General features: G+C 48.9%; 1 protein-coding gene across 1 annotated transcript in view; it reads right to left on the reverse strand.

Annotated features, from left to right (window-relative positions):
* FAM78B (family with sequence similarity 78 member B) overlaps positions 1–15,375 on the reverse strand; it is an 88,799-nt gene that overhangs the window by 13,432 nt on the left and 59,992 nt on the right. The window lies entirely within an intron of this gene.

Consider the following 15,375-nt stretch of genomic DNA (forward strand, 5'->3'; position numbering starts at 1 on the left):
GATGCACAAGAAAAGAAGAGGCTGAATGAATTTTTTAAAAACTGAGGAGATGTTCACCACTTACTAATATGGTCAACTTGGGCAAAATGGGAAGTTCAGAGGGGAATTCTGGTCAGAAAAATTCTATGCTGTGATGCTTTGGTATTAAATAGGGACAAATCAGAACAACACAAAGATTAAAAAGCTATACTAAACAAGTTAAATAAAGTCATAGCTGGTCCAACTGGAAATAGAAAGCTCAGAGAGGCATTTGTGAGCCCCATGGAGGCATCAACTCATTGGGATGGTGGAATTGTAATCAGATGGTGGAACTGTCATCAGCTGATTAGAGGTATTCCATTGCAAGAACCCCTTTCTTGGGAAGTGTGCGTGTGTGTAAGGTTTGTTTGTTGGGAAGAGGTGGTGAAATCTGATGTACTTGGAAGGAAGTATCAGGTGGAAAGGAGGGCAAAAGGAGCAGAGTTAAAGGGTTACACCAATTTCCCAAGAAATCATAGTAGTAGAATTTCTACTCAACAAAGAAGGTTGCTAAAATTCCAGTCGTTGGCCAATCCAGCACTTGGCAAACAGATGTAGAAATTGATAACAAAAGGAAATCATGGTCACCTTGAAAACCACCTCAATGCAAATGTTGTGCCGTAGGCTGGCATACATAGTCTCTGACTATGTTATCCCACTGACTTCAGGTCCAGCCTGGAAGTCCAATTTTTTAGCTTAGCAAACTTGTCATTCTGGATACTTTGCCACTCCTCCTAACTGCTCCTGATCTTACCCATGTCTCTCCCCTCTGCTCATCATCACTACCACTGCCATCATTGCCGCCATCATCATCATCATCATCATCACAGCTGATACTCATTGAACACTTGCTCTATTCCAACCACTGTGCTAAATACTTTAACTATGTTATTTCTCAGTTAACCTTCAAAATATCCCAAAAGATACATGAATTTCTATTTTCATCTTGTACACAAGAGGATGGAAGTTTAAATATGTTAAAGTCCACACCAAGGGTTCTACAGATTGTAAGAGGTGGGGCTGGGAATTATCTGTCTCCAGAGTCCATGCTTTTGACCACTCTATTTTACCACCTCCTGGTTCTGGAGAGAGCCAGAGTGGAGAGGACTCAGGCTGTCTCATGTGATTGCAGGTCCCAGAACAGTCCCAGGGAGCTGGACTGAACCCAAATAGAAGCAGTAGTCAGCAGAGGCTGCCTACGCATTCTATACCCACTGCTGACACTGGGAGTGATTCTCAGTGACATTGCAGAATAATTTAATAATTTTAAAAAAATGAGATGCTCCACTCATCAGCTAAGACGTGGCTGCCTTGTTTGATATAAAGTTCTTCCTCTTATGCAGTGACAGGAGATCCTACAGGGCTTTATACGAATGGCTTGAGAGAGAGTTGCATTATCAAGTTGAGGCTAAAATGCCTCAGCATCCTTTACCGTCACACAGAGACTGAGCGACACTAATTGCTGCCACTGGCTGGTCCCCACAGCACCCCTGTACTAGTCAGCCCCAATCTGAAGAGAAGGGATGGCAGGGCTGCCTGGGGAGGAGGTGGGCCCACCATTGCAAGAACCTTTTCTCTTGTCTCCATGCCCCTGGTCACTGCTGGGAATAGCTGCAGTGTGTCATGACTGGCAGAAATGAAGAAGAGGAAATGACCTCAAGTAGAAAGTCAGAGGGAGCCCACTTTGCTGTACACGCTCACTGTAGCTGCGCCGATGAGTAGCTCCCCAATAATACTACAGCCGTGTCTCGCTGAGGGACGTCAGTGTCGTTTGAGTGGGATGTGACCATATACACGTCAGAGGTCAGGTGAGACCCAATCTGCTTGTTGGGTTTATGAAATCAGCTTCTTGCCCCCAGCTGAAGTGTGGGGATGATAATTAAGTCACCAGGCATTTACTTTCTGTGTTGCCTCAACTCTGTTCTCCATTTAGGTGGCAGTAACCAGGCCTGCTTTGGATTCCTTTGGTTCCTTTGTGGGACGGCGGGGGGACAAGCATTCTTGGCAGTACCAAATTGTACTTGTTCTTCCGTCTTGGACACTGTGCCAACTGTGGCATATTGGTTGGGGAATTTTTCATTCTGGTGTGTTCTTGGTTTTTGATTCTGGTATAACACTGTCCTTGTCAGGACTGGCTATCTTGCTGGTCGATTGAGAAACTTTGTCTATAGAGTCTTTACAGTTCCTATTTTTGGCCTTACCTTCCTGCCTAGAGCTATGTGAGCAGACTTAAGCCCAGGGTTCTAGACGTCAATCATGTGGGAAATTTATAAAGCTTAGTTTGGTCCCAGATTTTCTGCAAACAGAGATAATACAGTAAAGTTGCACTCTTGTGCCTGTCTTGGGGGAGAAGGAAGATACCCTTTTCTTAGACGATTTTGTGGAATAGAGAAATAAAACAAGTTTCTTATTCATCACATCAAAACAAAGGTACCTGGCTGAGTGTAGCCAGTGGGCAAGGTGACCTTGGGAGGCTGTGTTTTCAGTCCATTCACATTGCTATAACTTCTGACACTGCTCTATTGGAAATCCTTTGGGTCTGAGGCATGTTCTCTCCCACAGCCCCAGGGACTGAAGGGCTCCATCATTAAGGGAAGTTTTGATTTTGGAAATAGCCAAAATTCATTATGATGTAAGTCTAGTGAATAGGTTTCTTTTTTGCAAAAATATCATACTTTTATTTCGTTTATGAAAAATAGATACTAAGGTACATTCTAAGGTAGTGGTCCTTCCCCCCCCAAAAGAGTTATGCCTATACAGTGCATGACTGGTTTATGTAGCTGATAAACTGGCTTTGGTAATAGTATTCTTTTCTTTTCAAGATTTATTTATCTGACAGAGAAAGAGACAGAGAGAGAGCGAGAGAGCATAAGCAGGGGGAAGGCAGGCAGAGGGAGAGGGAGAAGCAGGCTCCCCACAGAGCAGGGGGAGCCTGATGTGGAACTCAATCCCAGGACCCTGGGATTATGATCTAAGATGAAGGCAGATGCTTAAACACTGAGCCACCCAGGTGCCCTGGTAATGGTTTTCAAAGAAGTCCCTGATAAACTCCAAGAGTGATAGGACCCTGGAGTCACTCTCTGATCATTTAAGAGGACTGCTTTGAAGTGCTGGAGGGACTTCAAATTCCACATTGCCCAAAGTGAACATGCCACCTCCAGCATGCACTTGGCCCTTTCCCCTGTCTCTGCCAGGGGTGATCCACTGCTCACCCCGTCTTCTAGACTAGAAGTAAGGGTCATCTTTGGCTTTTCCTATGCCCTCCCCTAGACTGTCTCAGCTGTTGCACCACTGTGTCCCTGAATTTTGCTCCATGAGTGATGGTTGAATTTATTTCCTTTTCTCCATCCAACTATCATTGCCCTCATTTAAATCCAAGCCCTTAGCATCTTCCACCTGGGCTAAAGGTAATGGTCCATAACCAGCGGCTCTCCATCTAATCCTGATCTCTTCCAAAATGATCTTTTGGCTGCACTGGTGTTCAAACACACAGACATGAGTCTGTCCTTTCTATACCTTGAGCCCTTCAAAGACAACACTGGCATCACCCACATGATAAGAATCAAGTTTCTTAATCTATGGCCGTCTGTGGTCCGGCCTCCCCACCTCCACACACCATGCTGTTTCACCTCTTCCTTTTTCCTCATGCCATGCCTTCTGCCTACAGCACTCTCTCCCCTGCTAAGGTCTCACTGGATCTAATCACTCATCCTTTGAGAACCATCACCTTCATCACCTCCTCCAGGAAGCCTTTCCTTCCATGCTCTCATGGATGTACCTAGTTCTTTACAGGTCTCAGGTTATATTATAATTATTTGTTTATGTGTCTGTTTTCCTTGAGACCTGGGATTGTGATTTATTTTTGAATTATTAGTATTGAGCACATTGTAGGCTTATAGTAGATCTTAATACATTTTTGTTGAAGGAATAAATATCTTATTTGAATCACTTTCACGCCTATCTACCTGGAGCTTGGTAGAGCTTGTATACAACAAAATGCTTTATCACAGTTTTACCCTTTATATATTCCTTTACCTTTAAAAAAAAGACTAAGATCTACTATTCATGTATTCTATTATTAGAATTAGCACCATGCTTAGCACTAAAAGTTATTTATCCTTGAGGGGGAGACAGACAAGGCACACACACAAATAAAAATGAATGAACTTGGGGCACCTGGGTGGCTCAGTGGGTTAAGGGCTCTGCCTTTGGCTCGGGTCATGATCCCAGGGTCCTGGAATCGAGCCCCGCATTGGGCTCTCTGCTCAGCGGGGAGCCTCCTTCCTCTTCTCTCTCTGCCTGCCTCTCTGCCTACTTGTGATCTTTGTCTGTCAAATAAATAGATAAAATCTTTAAAAAAAAATGAATGAGGGCGCCTGGGTGGCTCAGTGGGTTAAGCCGCTGCCTTCGGCTCAGGTCATGATCTCAGAGTCCTAGGATCGAGTCCCGCATCAGGCTCTCTGCTCAGCGGGGAGCCTGCTTCCTCCTCTCTCTCTCTGCCTGCCTCTCTGCCTACTTGTTATCTCTCTCTGTCAAATAAATAAATAAGATCTTTAAAAAAAAAGAATGAACTGGTGAATATAAATGTATTTAGTGACAGTCACTAAATTATATACCATATATATACTAAATTGTGTATCATATATATGCCATATATATATACACACACCATATAATATGGCATATAATTATACCATATATATACCATATAAATGGTAAAATTATATACCATTATATATATAATGGTATATAAACAAAAGTGAATGACACAGACTCAGAGTGATATAGGATGTTGGAGACATGGACACCCATGCAGGCTATAGGGGGAGAGCTTTACGAGGAAATGGGTATGAAATATGGGATCAAAGAAAGGCACACCCCAGTGGGAGGTTCCACCATGGTTAAACATGTGGCCTTAAGCATGAACATGGAGTGTCCAGGAAACAGAAGGACCATCTAGGAAGAGTAGAGACAACGCTGAGTGGACAGTGCAGAGTCAGTCTATGAAGTAGCCTTTAGTAATGGGCTTAGGCACTGGGCTTCATTCCAGAGGTGGTAGGATTTTTGAGCAGGGAATAATGTGCCAGGAAGTAGGGTGATGTAAGAAGGAGAATTAGAGGGCCAACAGGAGGGAACCTGGATGTTTAGGAGCTTTTGCAACATTGTAGGTGATCTTTAATGAGCCTTCCATCTAGGCTGGAAGGAACGGAGGGGAGGGGCAGATACTCTATGCCTTGGTAACTGATTGCTTGTCACAGACAAAAAGAAGGGATAAAGTAAAACACTCAGAGGAGCCACACACAGTTTTGTGTGTGTGTGTGTGTGTGTGTGTGTGTGTGAAGTCATTCTCAGAAGTAACAAGGTGTGGTCTCACTGCCTCTGATATCCCACACCCATCCCTGGACCCACCCACAGTGGTATTTCAGGACACAAAGTCCTGACTCCTCCATGAGGGAGTGAGGATGGAGTCACGTTTGTCTTTGCATCTTTGCCCGGAACACAGTGGCTGGCACATCGAGCACATGCATGACTCCTGTTGCCCCGTGTGTCTCATGAGCTCTTCCTCGCCATCTCTTGCTGATTCTACTTCATTTCTCAACCTTTTACCCTTGGAAAGTGCCAGGTCTCAGTTTTCGGTTCTCTTCTCCTTTCTATCTACTCACGTTCCCTTGGTGAATCCAGCCCCACAACTAAGTACCATCTACATCCTGACAACTTCCAAATGTCTATCTCCAATCTGGATTGCTTCCCTGAGCTCTGGATCCAAAGACCCAACTGCCCACCTGCCAACAACTTAGGAGTCACTCTCGACCACAAGCTCACATTCCATGTACTATCAGCAAATCCTGTTGATGTCATCAAAATCTATCCAGAATTTAACTCCTGTCTATCTATCACCTCCATTGCCCTACCCTGATCCACGCTAGAGCTGTTCCTCCTGGACTGCTGCCCTAGCCTCCTGACCAGTCTCCTCCTTGCTAAAACCTCTGCTCTGCTGCCCTGGTCTATTTTCAACATGGTAGTCACAGTGATCTTGTGAAACAAATGTGAAATTATGTTATTCCTCTACCCAAAATGATTCTATGGCTCCTAAGCCACTCAGGAAAAGCCCAAGTTCTTGAAAGAACCTATGTGGCCCCACAGGATCTGGCTCCCCATTTCCTTTTGGCTATCATCAACTTTTCTTTCCTTCTTGACCATTCAGCTGACCATTCCAGGAAGACTCCCACATTATGGCCTTTGCACAGACTCTTCATTTTATCTTAAGCATTCTTCCCTCAGGATCTTCAAGGCTTGCTCTCTTGGTTCCATTATTGCTGGCTCAAGTATCATGTTCTCTGTGCAAACTTTCTTGCCAACTGTATTTAAAATCACAGCTTCCTGCCCCGGCACTCCTCATCTCCTGACTCTCCTTTACTTTTCTCCACTGTCTAATACACTGTATTACTTACTTTGTTTATGGTCTCTGTCTCCTCACCCGGGTCCTCAAAGGTAACCCAAAAGAAGGTAGGGATTCCCTGTTTTATTCACTGCCATATCTCCAGTACCTAGAACAGTGCCTGGCACATAGAAGGAGTTCAGAATTACCTGCTTTTGTGGAATTGCATAGCTGGATAGAGAGCTTAGGAGAAAGTCAGGGCTGGAGGTGAAAATTTGTCAACTGTCTGCATGGAGAGGATTGGCTGATTGGTGATGGTGAATGACTGGGGATAAAAGAGATACCTTAGGAGGTTTGTTCAGATGGCCAGGAGACAAGAGGAGCCTAAGAAGCAGAAGAGTCAGCAAACGGGAAAACTCACTTCCAAAGTCAAGAGAATTTCAGGAAGCCATCATTGCCAAAAGCCACATGAACCAAAGAGAGTGGGGTTAAGAAAAAAACCATGAGAATTATTAATTATCAAGACAGCAGTCAGGATATGTGGTGGAGACCGTCCTGTAAGGGGTTATAGAGGGAATGAGAAAGCGCAAGAAAACACTTGGAGTTCAAGTAATTCCTTCAAGAAGTTGGGCAACAAAGGAAACGGGAGAGCGAGGTGGGGAGAAGGTTGAGCAGAGTGGCCAAGAGCAGGATATTTGGAGCCAAAGTGCCTCAGCTTGTGAACCAAGTGCTACCACCTACTGGCTGTGTCAGTTAGGCAAGTCACTTGCCCTCTCTGTACCAGCTTCCCCACCTACAAAATAGGACACAGTAATAGGATTTACTTGATGTACTTGGTGTGAGCATTAAATGAGGTAATGAATGCAAAGTATGTAGCACTGCATGTGGTACAAGTGAGATCTGACTTGAGGTATTAGTAAGGAAGAGCGATGGGGGGAGGGCTGGGAAGGAAGGAAACTAACAGCCACTGATCCTTCCATGGGCAAGCAGCTGACAGCAACCGTGTGAGGCGGGGATGTTGATATGCTGGTCACACAAGGAAAAGAAGCTCAGAACGAACTGTGCTAAGTCCTTCCAATGGGAAGGGCAGCACAGGATCTGAAGTCAGGTCTCTCTGACCCCAAACCCTGCTCTCTCTCCTTTACCACACTTGTGGGAAAGTGCCTTAATCTTAACCTTAACTGTAAATGTGTCCTTCATGTCATTTTTTCTCTTCGAAGTCTTTGCCATGCTGAGTGGAGAAAACACTCACACTGTGCTTGGTGGTTTGGGTGTCAGTCCCAAGGTAACAGCGGGGTGGCCTCAGACAAGCTGCTTCTGTCAGCCTCAGGCTCCTCGTGTGTAAAACGGAAGAATAACTCCTCACAGGCTCCTTACATCTCAGAGCTATTACAAGGATCAACTGGAGTGATGGAATGTGAGCACTTCGTAAACTGTAACATTCTGGGTAGACCTTAGTATCTGTTTCCCCTCCTCCTGCAACCCTCTCCTCATGGTAATAAACACAGTGTTTTCATTTTAGACAACCAATCATTGACCCAAAGCTCACAGCTAATGGACTCACCAATGGAGCTAATAATGAAAACATCGATTATTGCAACCTTCATGCTTTCTGCATCCCATTTTTAGAAGAAAAAGGCAGATCTCATTTAAACAAGCTCATGTGAAACATTTCATTCAAATAAGGGGTCCCTGGGTTGAGGTCCAGGTTCCAGCCAGTTCTCCCACTGCCCACGAGGGACAGTGCCACCTCTCTGAAGAAGTCCTACTTTGCTCCCCACGAAGCCTTGTGGTCCCCACGGGGATGGAGGCCAGCAGCAGCATTCTCAAGGGCAGGGATAAGCAGCACTGCTGACACTGATGTCCCCGATGGATGTGTAGTTTCAAGCCTGTTTCAAGCTCCAAGGGAGGCTTTGGGATCCAAGATGACATGGCCCCTCAGCCCAGGTGAGAGGAGTCCCTGCCTGGCCTTACGCTGTAAGGGACCCACTCTGGTATCTTGTAGCTTTGCCAGTCCACACTGAGCAAGGGGCCTGTGGGGCTAAGGAGACATGCCCACCTGAAGCCTGTTGCCCTCCTTCTAGACCACAGTATCTGGGATCCCAGGGTATCTGGGATCTCAGTATTCCCAGCCCTTAGGGCTCCAAATGTGCCTCCATGGTCAATGCAGGCCTTTTTCCCGTTCTGTCTTCCTAAGGGCAGCCTACTCTACCTGTAGGTACCACAGCTTGGCTGTTTGTTGGGGGGGTGCACATGGAGTTTGGACACGTGTGTTGGGCATTCACATGCATATGTGTGATGGTCCATATCTCTTAATATGGTAATGAGCCAGGGTGGGAAGACGAGTGGGGCCAGTTGGGGTTGGCTCTTCCTGCACCACTACACTCTAGCACAGAATTCTGAGGAGTCCAAGGATTCTAAATCTGAACCTTGTTTCCTAGGTTGTTATAAAGTTGTGTCTATCGGGGTAGGAGGACAGAACTGATGCGATTTAGCACTTAGTGTGGCTTACACCCGTAGTTTTCCATTAGTTGACTCAGAATTAAATTTAGTATTTAGAAAATTTAGAAAATAATTAAAATTAATATGTGGGCCTTCATTTGTGTTCTTTCCTTGGGCCCTACAAATGTTGGGGACAGGTGGAGATCTCAAGCCCCATAGTTTCAGAACCCTGGACAGCTCCAAATCAGTATTTCCTTTTGCTTTGTGTGCTTTTACTCACTCACATCTGTTCGGTCTTAACATTTACAGAGTGCTCTCAGAAATAGCTTTGCACACACTTCTTAGATCAATCTCATGAAGTGGGTATCATTCTACTTTCCATTACACAATAGGGAACTTGCTCAAGGTCATACGGTTAGTGATGGGCAGAGCTGAGTTGCGAATCTAGGATCTGATTCAAAATCACATGCTTTCCTCACAGTGACTCCCTGGTACTAAATTAGTGGTCCAAAGGCTCTGAAAAAATAATGATAATAGTCATGGGTGATATTAGCCAATAGACACTTGCTATCGCCATACCAGTTGTTAAAATATTGAAACTTTTTTTTTTAAGCAAATGCTAAACAGACACTTTCCACTCTCCCCAAATGCTCCCAGGGCCCCAGATCTCTCCAAAGTCTACCAACCGACGAGTTAATGCAGGCAGGACAGGGGACCTTGGAAACCCTGCTCCAGCTCCAAGGCCGATATTAGGCCTGATCATACTACAGGCACTGCTCTGAGAGTCTGTGGTCCGTCCACGCTCTGATCTGCTCCTACAGGAATTTGGCTGCTGTGTTAACCTCACTGCACTCTGATGGTGAGAAGGGGCTCCTGGCTTCTCTCTTCATCTTCAGGGCTCAAACCTATGGCATTACCACTCAGGAGTGTGGAAAATTAAAGAGAATGTCATGTTTTCTGAGGATTCAGGCTTTTCTCCATCTACTGCAGGGACAAGCAGTCAGTGCCACATCCCGAGAGTCCGTGGCTCAGGATCACTTCTGACTTGGCAAAGGCAGGGGCCAGCACCTTTGTGTCCCTGAATCCACCCCTCCCCCCACCAACCTGAGTTGCTGGAAGTAACAGCCCATGGCTGGTGGGTGAAGGGAGAAGAGAGGAGGAAGAGAAGCCCCTTTTAAGGAGCATGTGGGGGCAGGGCTCAGGGCTGGGGAGAGGGCTGCGGTGGAAGGTGGGGAAGCGGGAGTTCAAGGCCGCTGCCTTGTGTCACCTGGTGAGTCCAGACGCCCACCACCTCTAGGCAGCCTCTCAGCCTGTTCAGATACCAGTCCCCAGCCCGGTCCTGGCAGGGCTCCCGGTTCTCAGATGGTTTGCACCATGATTACAGAGTAAGTTTTTAAAATTAGGTTTTTCCTCATTCTGCACTGTTTATGTCAGACTCCAAGAAGCCTCCCACCTCCTCCTCCGCCCCTTCCTTTCTGACCACATCCTTTTTTCTTGGCACACAGGGAGGTATTTTTTCCCACAGCAGAAAAAACAATTTCCAGTGTTTTTAAAGAGCCCTCCATGTTGGGAGAGGCTCCATGTTTCACTGAAAGGGTTCCCTTGCAGCCACACTCATGTTCTGTCTACACTGGGTTTCACTAGCATGAGAGACACCTTCTTACTACACATTTATCCTTCACTACTTTCTCCAGCGGACCCCCTCGCCCAGTAGGTTTCTCAGAGGCCTCTGCTGGCTTGTTTATATTTGACATGCCTGAGGTTTCGGGTCAGTGGCCAGCTTTCTGGGTCATGTCTGAGGATGGTTCACCTCTGCCTCCAATTCTGAGCTTCTTGGAGCAAAGCACCCTTCCCCACAGACAGCTGCAGGCCAGGGCAGCTGAAAGAGCGAGTGTCCTCACTCATGCTTGTGGGGCAGGTATGCGGGCCCAGGCCGTGTCCCGAGGGAGCACAGTGTCTGCTGTCCTGGCACAGGCACTGTGCTGGGCATGGCGGGGGTCCATGCCCAACCTCCAGGGTCTCAGCCTGCACTCAGAGACTCCTCTCCTGCTCCTGTCCTTGGAATGAGGGTTCTGCCTCCCCCACCCAAAGGTGGCTCCAAGGACACAGCCCTGAGTTGTGCTGTGGCGCTAAGGCCATCCGGCTGGTTCACAGGTGCCAATGTCCAGAGCTGCACAAAGGTCAGTGTGAGCCCCCTGCCCTTGCACTGCCTCCCCAGGTCAACGCCAGCCACCCATCAGCCTGCTCAGCTCTGGTCCCAAATGCTTCACATTTGCAATCCTGTTAGGTCACCCATCGCTTCCTATTACAGAATAAAGACATTTTTTTTTTTTTAAGTTGTCTCTACACCCTGTGTGGGTGTAGAGTGGGTTTGAACTCTGGGTTTGATCTCATGCCCCGAGGTCAAGAATTGCATACTTTTCCAACTGAGCCAGCCAGGTGCCCCCAAATTACTTATTTTTAAAAACAAGAACAAAATAAAAATAAGAGGAAAGACCCATAATCTTATGATCATAGGTAACTACTTTTAACATCCTGGTGTATCCATGCAATATGGATTTCTCAGTTTTAACAAAGCATCTATCTGTAGTAGTAAAAATCCCAAAATGAGAAGAAGAAAACACAGGTCCACCTTCCCTCTCCTCTTGTCCATCATTTGTCGGGTGTCTAGGGATGAAAACAGACCGTCCAGTTGACTGCCATGGCCGCAGTGGGCAGCCTCCCCCCACCCCCCCACCCGGGCCCTCCGGGTTCTTCCAGCGCCTTCCAGCGCCTTGGAGCGGTGCTCAAGGGTGGCACTGGCACATGGAGGCACACGTGCCGATGGCCGATGGGGTTGTCAGGGCCTCAAGGGGAAGAAATCTGATTTCAGAGGAAAGAAACGCTGTGGATGTTCTCTTGGGATGAGCTGCTCCTCCCAGGACATAGGGCCCCACCCACCTGATTTTCCCAGGACTCCAAGGACACTGGGGACTCTGGCTGCTGCCCTGGATCTCAGCTGGGCCTGAGATCTCCCCTCTAGGACCCTCATTTGGTCTCCCCTCTAGGACCCTGGCAGCCTCCTGATTGAGTCTCTGGCACCACCTGCCGCTGGGGAGCCAGTGCGGCTCCCGATGAGTGGTTCTATGCCCCTGCTTGTCATGCTTTCCAGCCTGTGCATTTGGGGCGGAAGGAGACATGGCTTCCATCACTCCACCTGGTCTCAGCCCCAAGCCAGCCTTCCTGGGAGCTCCTATACCCCAGAATCCAGCTCCCGTGATGATGACAGGCCTCTGACCCTTGCAGCACCCAAACCTTTTATTTGCATTTTTTCCTTCGTTCCATCACTGACTGGGAGGAGGCATACTTCTTCTTGTGTTAGTCAAGTGAGATTCCTAGTGTGGAATCTTCTGGGTCCTCCAGGTGGGTCCCTGGAGGAGGATACCTTGGGGCCCTCCCACTTCCCCAGTCCGGGGAGCTGCCAGCTTGGCCCCGCACGCCCTGCGGTCTCATTGACTCTTAGCACAGAACATCTGCAGCTTTTACTGTTGTTTACAAAGAAACAACTGGTTTTCTGGGGGCTGAATCTGATGATGACACATGCAGACAGAGACGGGGAATCCTGAGGATGGCTGGTGGGGGCCCCCAGGCAGGCCCACGGAGCAGGCCGCCTCTCTGCCATCCCACGCTGACATCTGGACCCGCTGCCGATGGAGGCTGGGGCCAGAAGTCCGAAGTCTTAATATTTGTTGGCCTAGATCGTAGTTGTGGTTTCTTCCCATCTGGTTCGGGAATCATTCTGGGGGACAGTTCCTCAAGGTCAAGGACATACTGGTAATGACGTGATTGCTAAATCTTCTCCAAGATGAACAGGAAGTCACTAGATATTTACAACTGAACGAGTGAATGAATGAACGAACCAGAGCAGGGCTCCCAGGCCCAGGTGTCTGAGAGGCATCCAGAGGTGCCTGAGCCTCTCTGATCCCAGCCTGGAGAGGAGAAGTTGCCTCTTCCCCCTCCTGTCCACCGTATCAGCCAGTCCAACAGAACAGCCCACAGGGCTCAGACTGCTTTGGGGAACCAGAACTGGGGAGGTAGATAGAAAGGCCAACAGACCAGGCGAGAGGCTGAAAGACCTGCTCTGGGCCACCAAGCCAAGGATGGGACTCAGGAGTGACCCAAGGGTCTGCGTACCAGGGATGGGGGGTGTTCAGGCAGGGTCTGGGGCATGGGCTCCTTGGCCTCAGTGGTTAGTGGGGCTTACAGGGTAGAAACTAGAAAATGAAATCAAAGATCTATTTATTGGAGCAAGAACAAGACCAGAGGAACCAGACTGAGCACAGTGTCTATGGTGACAAAGTAGAAATCAAGGCAGACAGAGGGGACTCCAAAAAGTCCAGTGTTAGTAATACCGCTGTTGCCCACAAGGATGGCTGATGTTAACTGGGGGCCTCCTGGATGCTGAACATTCTACTGGATACTTGATACAGCAGCCCCAAAGTATGCACACGTTACTCCCTTCCACATCCTCCCCCCGCCAAATAGGGCATTGAGGCTCAGGTTAAATCATTTGGTAAAGTCACAAAGCAAGTAGGCAGCTGACCTGATATGAGCCTGACTCCCCAGCAGCTGTGCCCACTTGTGGCTCAGAACCAGAGGCTGTTGGCAGCCAGTGCTGACCTGAGCGCCCTACCCTGCTCCCCTCACACCCACCCTCCCTCCCAAAGCCCTGGTTCTCTGTACGGGTGACACTCCAGTGCAAGCGTGTCCCCAGGGGAGGCATGGTGGTTGAGGGACTTAGCTCCGCTGGGTGCCACCGGCTGGCTGCTGGGAGCACGCATCTCTCCCCAGCACCGGGCACCGGGCAGGCTGTGGGAGGGAAGGCGGAGAATGGGGATGTGCCCGCGGCCCAGCACTTCCACTTCTTCTTCAAGGAGATCCCCATTCCCACTGCATCATACCCAAGCCGGGATCCTGGAAGCGGGGGGGGGGGGGGGGGGGGGGGAGGGGGGGGAGGGGGGGGGCAGGCGGGTGGGGGGAGGACAAGTTCCTGAAGCAGAGCAGAGGAGCGGGGCAGACAGACGGACACGGAAGGGACGAGGCTGAGGACGGAAGTGGTGTGGGCTAACGGCACTGACTCTTCAAATCAGAGTTTATCGTTTTCATTAACTTTCCACTGTATGTTCTTCACACACCGCATTTCGTGGCACGCTGAGCCGGACGGCAGATGGGGGGGGTCACCAGCACCGATGACGCTGGGGGCAGACGATATGTGGCTGCGGACGGCTCTGTGTGTGACCTGGCGACAGGGCCATGAAAATGGATTTCTAGACAGGTCCTGCTTAGCACACAGAAGGGCTGCCTGTCTGCCGGGAAGTGGAGGTGGACACAGGTGTGAGCAGAGAGGAATTTGCAGAGTATCACCGACCCGGAGCGGCAGAGACATTCCAGAAACGCATTCCCTCGGCCCTCGGTCCAGGCAGGACGGCCCGGGGCTCTCGGCGAGGGAGGTGCTGCACACAGCTGCTCTCACTTAATCTGGAACAATGCTCCCAGAGGGCTTCTGTTATCACCACCTCATTTTGCAAAGGAGGAAACTGAGCCACAGGGAGAGGGAGTCACGCTGGGCTAAGGCAGCTGGTAAACCGTGGAGCCAGGATTCACAGCCTGGTCACCTCGAAGGGCCGTATTAAAGCACTCTGCTCTCCAGAGATGGGAGGAAGCTACCATTTCGCAAGCTCCTGCTCTGTCTACCGTGCCCGGTACTCTCTACGGGTCAGCTCATTCCATCTTCATAACGTCCTCGTGAAGGAGGCGTCGGTAAGCCCTGGCTCACCAAGGCTGCAACCCAGACGGAGAAGAAGCTTCTGTGGATTCTCCCAGTTGGGAAGTGGCAGAGCCGGGATTTAAACCCAGGAGAGACCCCACACTCTTTCCCCTGCCCTGGATGCCTCCCACTTGACCATGTTGTGTTTTCGATTTTAAAAAGTTACTTTATTAACAAAATAAATAAATAAATAAATAAATAAAAAGTTACGTTATTTATCTGTCCCCCCCCCCGCCCCCCATCTGCTTTCCTTGTTAATCGACTAACTCCTTTAATGCCTAATTTGTGAAGTTCTTCTGCATCCATGGTCGTGTGTGTGTGTGTGTGGGGGGGGACACACTGCTGGCTATGGTCTGGCTCCTGGCGGGTGTCAGCTGTATACCATGACCTCAGTGCAAGGAAGAAGGTGAGGCGCGCGCTCAGGCCAGAGAACGTTCTGGGGCGCTGGGGATGTGGGAGGGCACCTGCTCCTCCGTACTTCGGTCTTTTGGATGCTCTTGTAAAATGGACCGTTTTCCTAATTTCCTTTCGAGAGCGTTCGATACTCCTGTGTACAAAGAAACGCAGCTGACAGGGAAAGTGTGCCTGCCCTTGTGTCCTGCGCTCTGGGGAAGGCGGCTCTGCAGTCCGCCTCCCCCAGTGCGGGGTCCAGGCTGCAGATGCTTTGAGCCAATGGTGCTCAAGCTGTGGGGCATCACGTCCAGCCCCCGGAAGGCCTGGCTTTTGCCCC

Source organism: Neovison vison, chromosome 10 (genome assembly GCF_020171115.1).
Source record: "Neovison vison isolate M4711 chromosome 10, ASM_NN_V1, whole genome shotgun sequence".
NCBI classification, from domain to species: Eukaryota; Metazoa; Chordata; class Mammalia; order Carnivora; family Mustelidae; genus Neogale; species Neogale vison.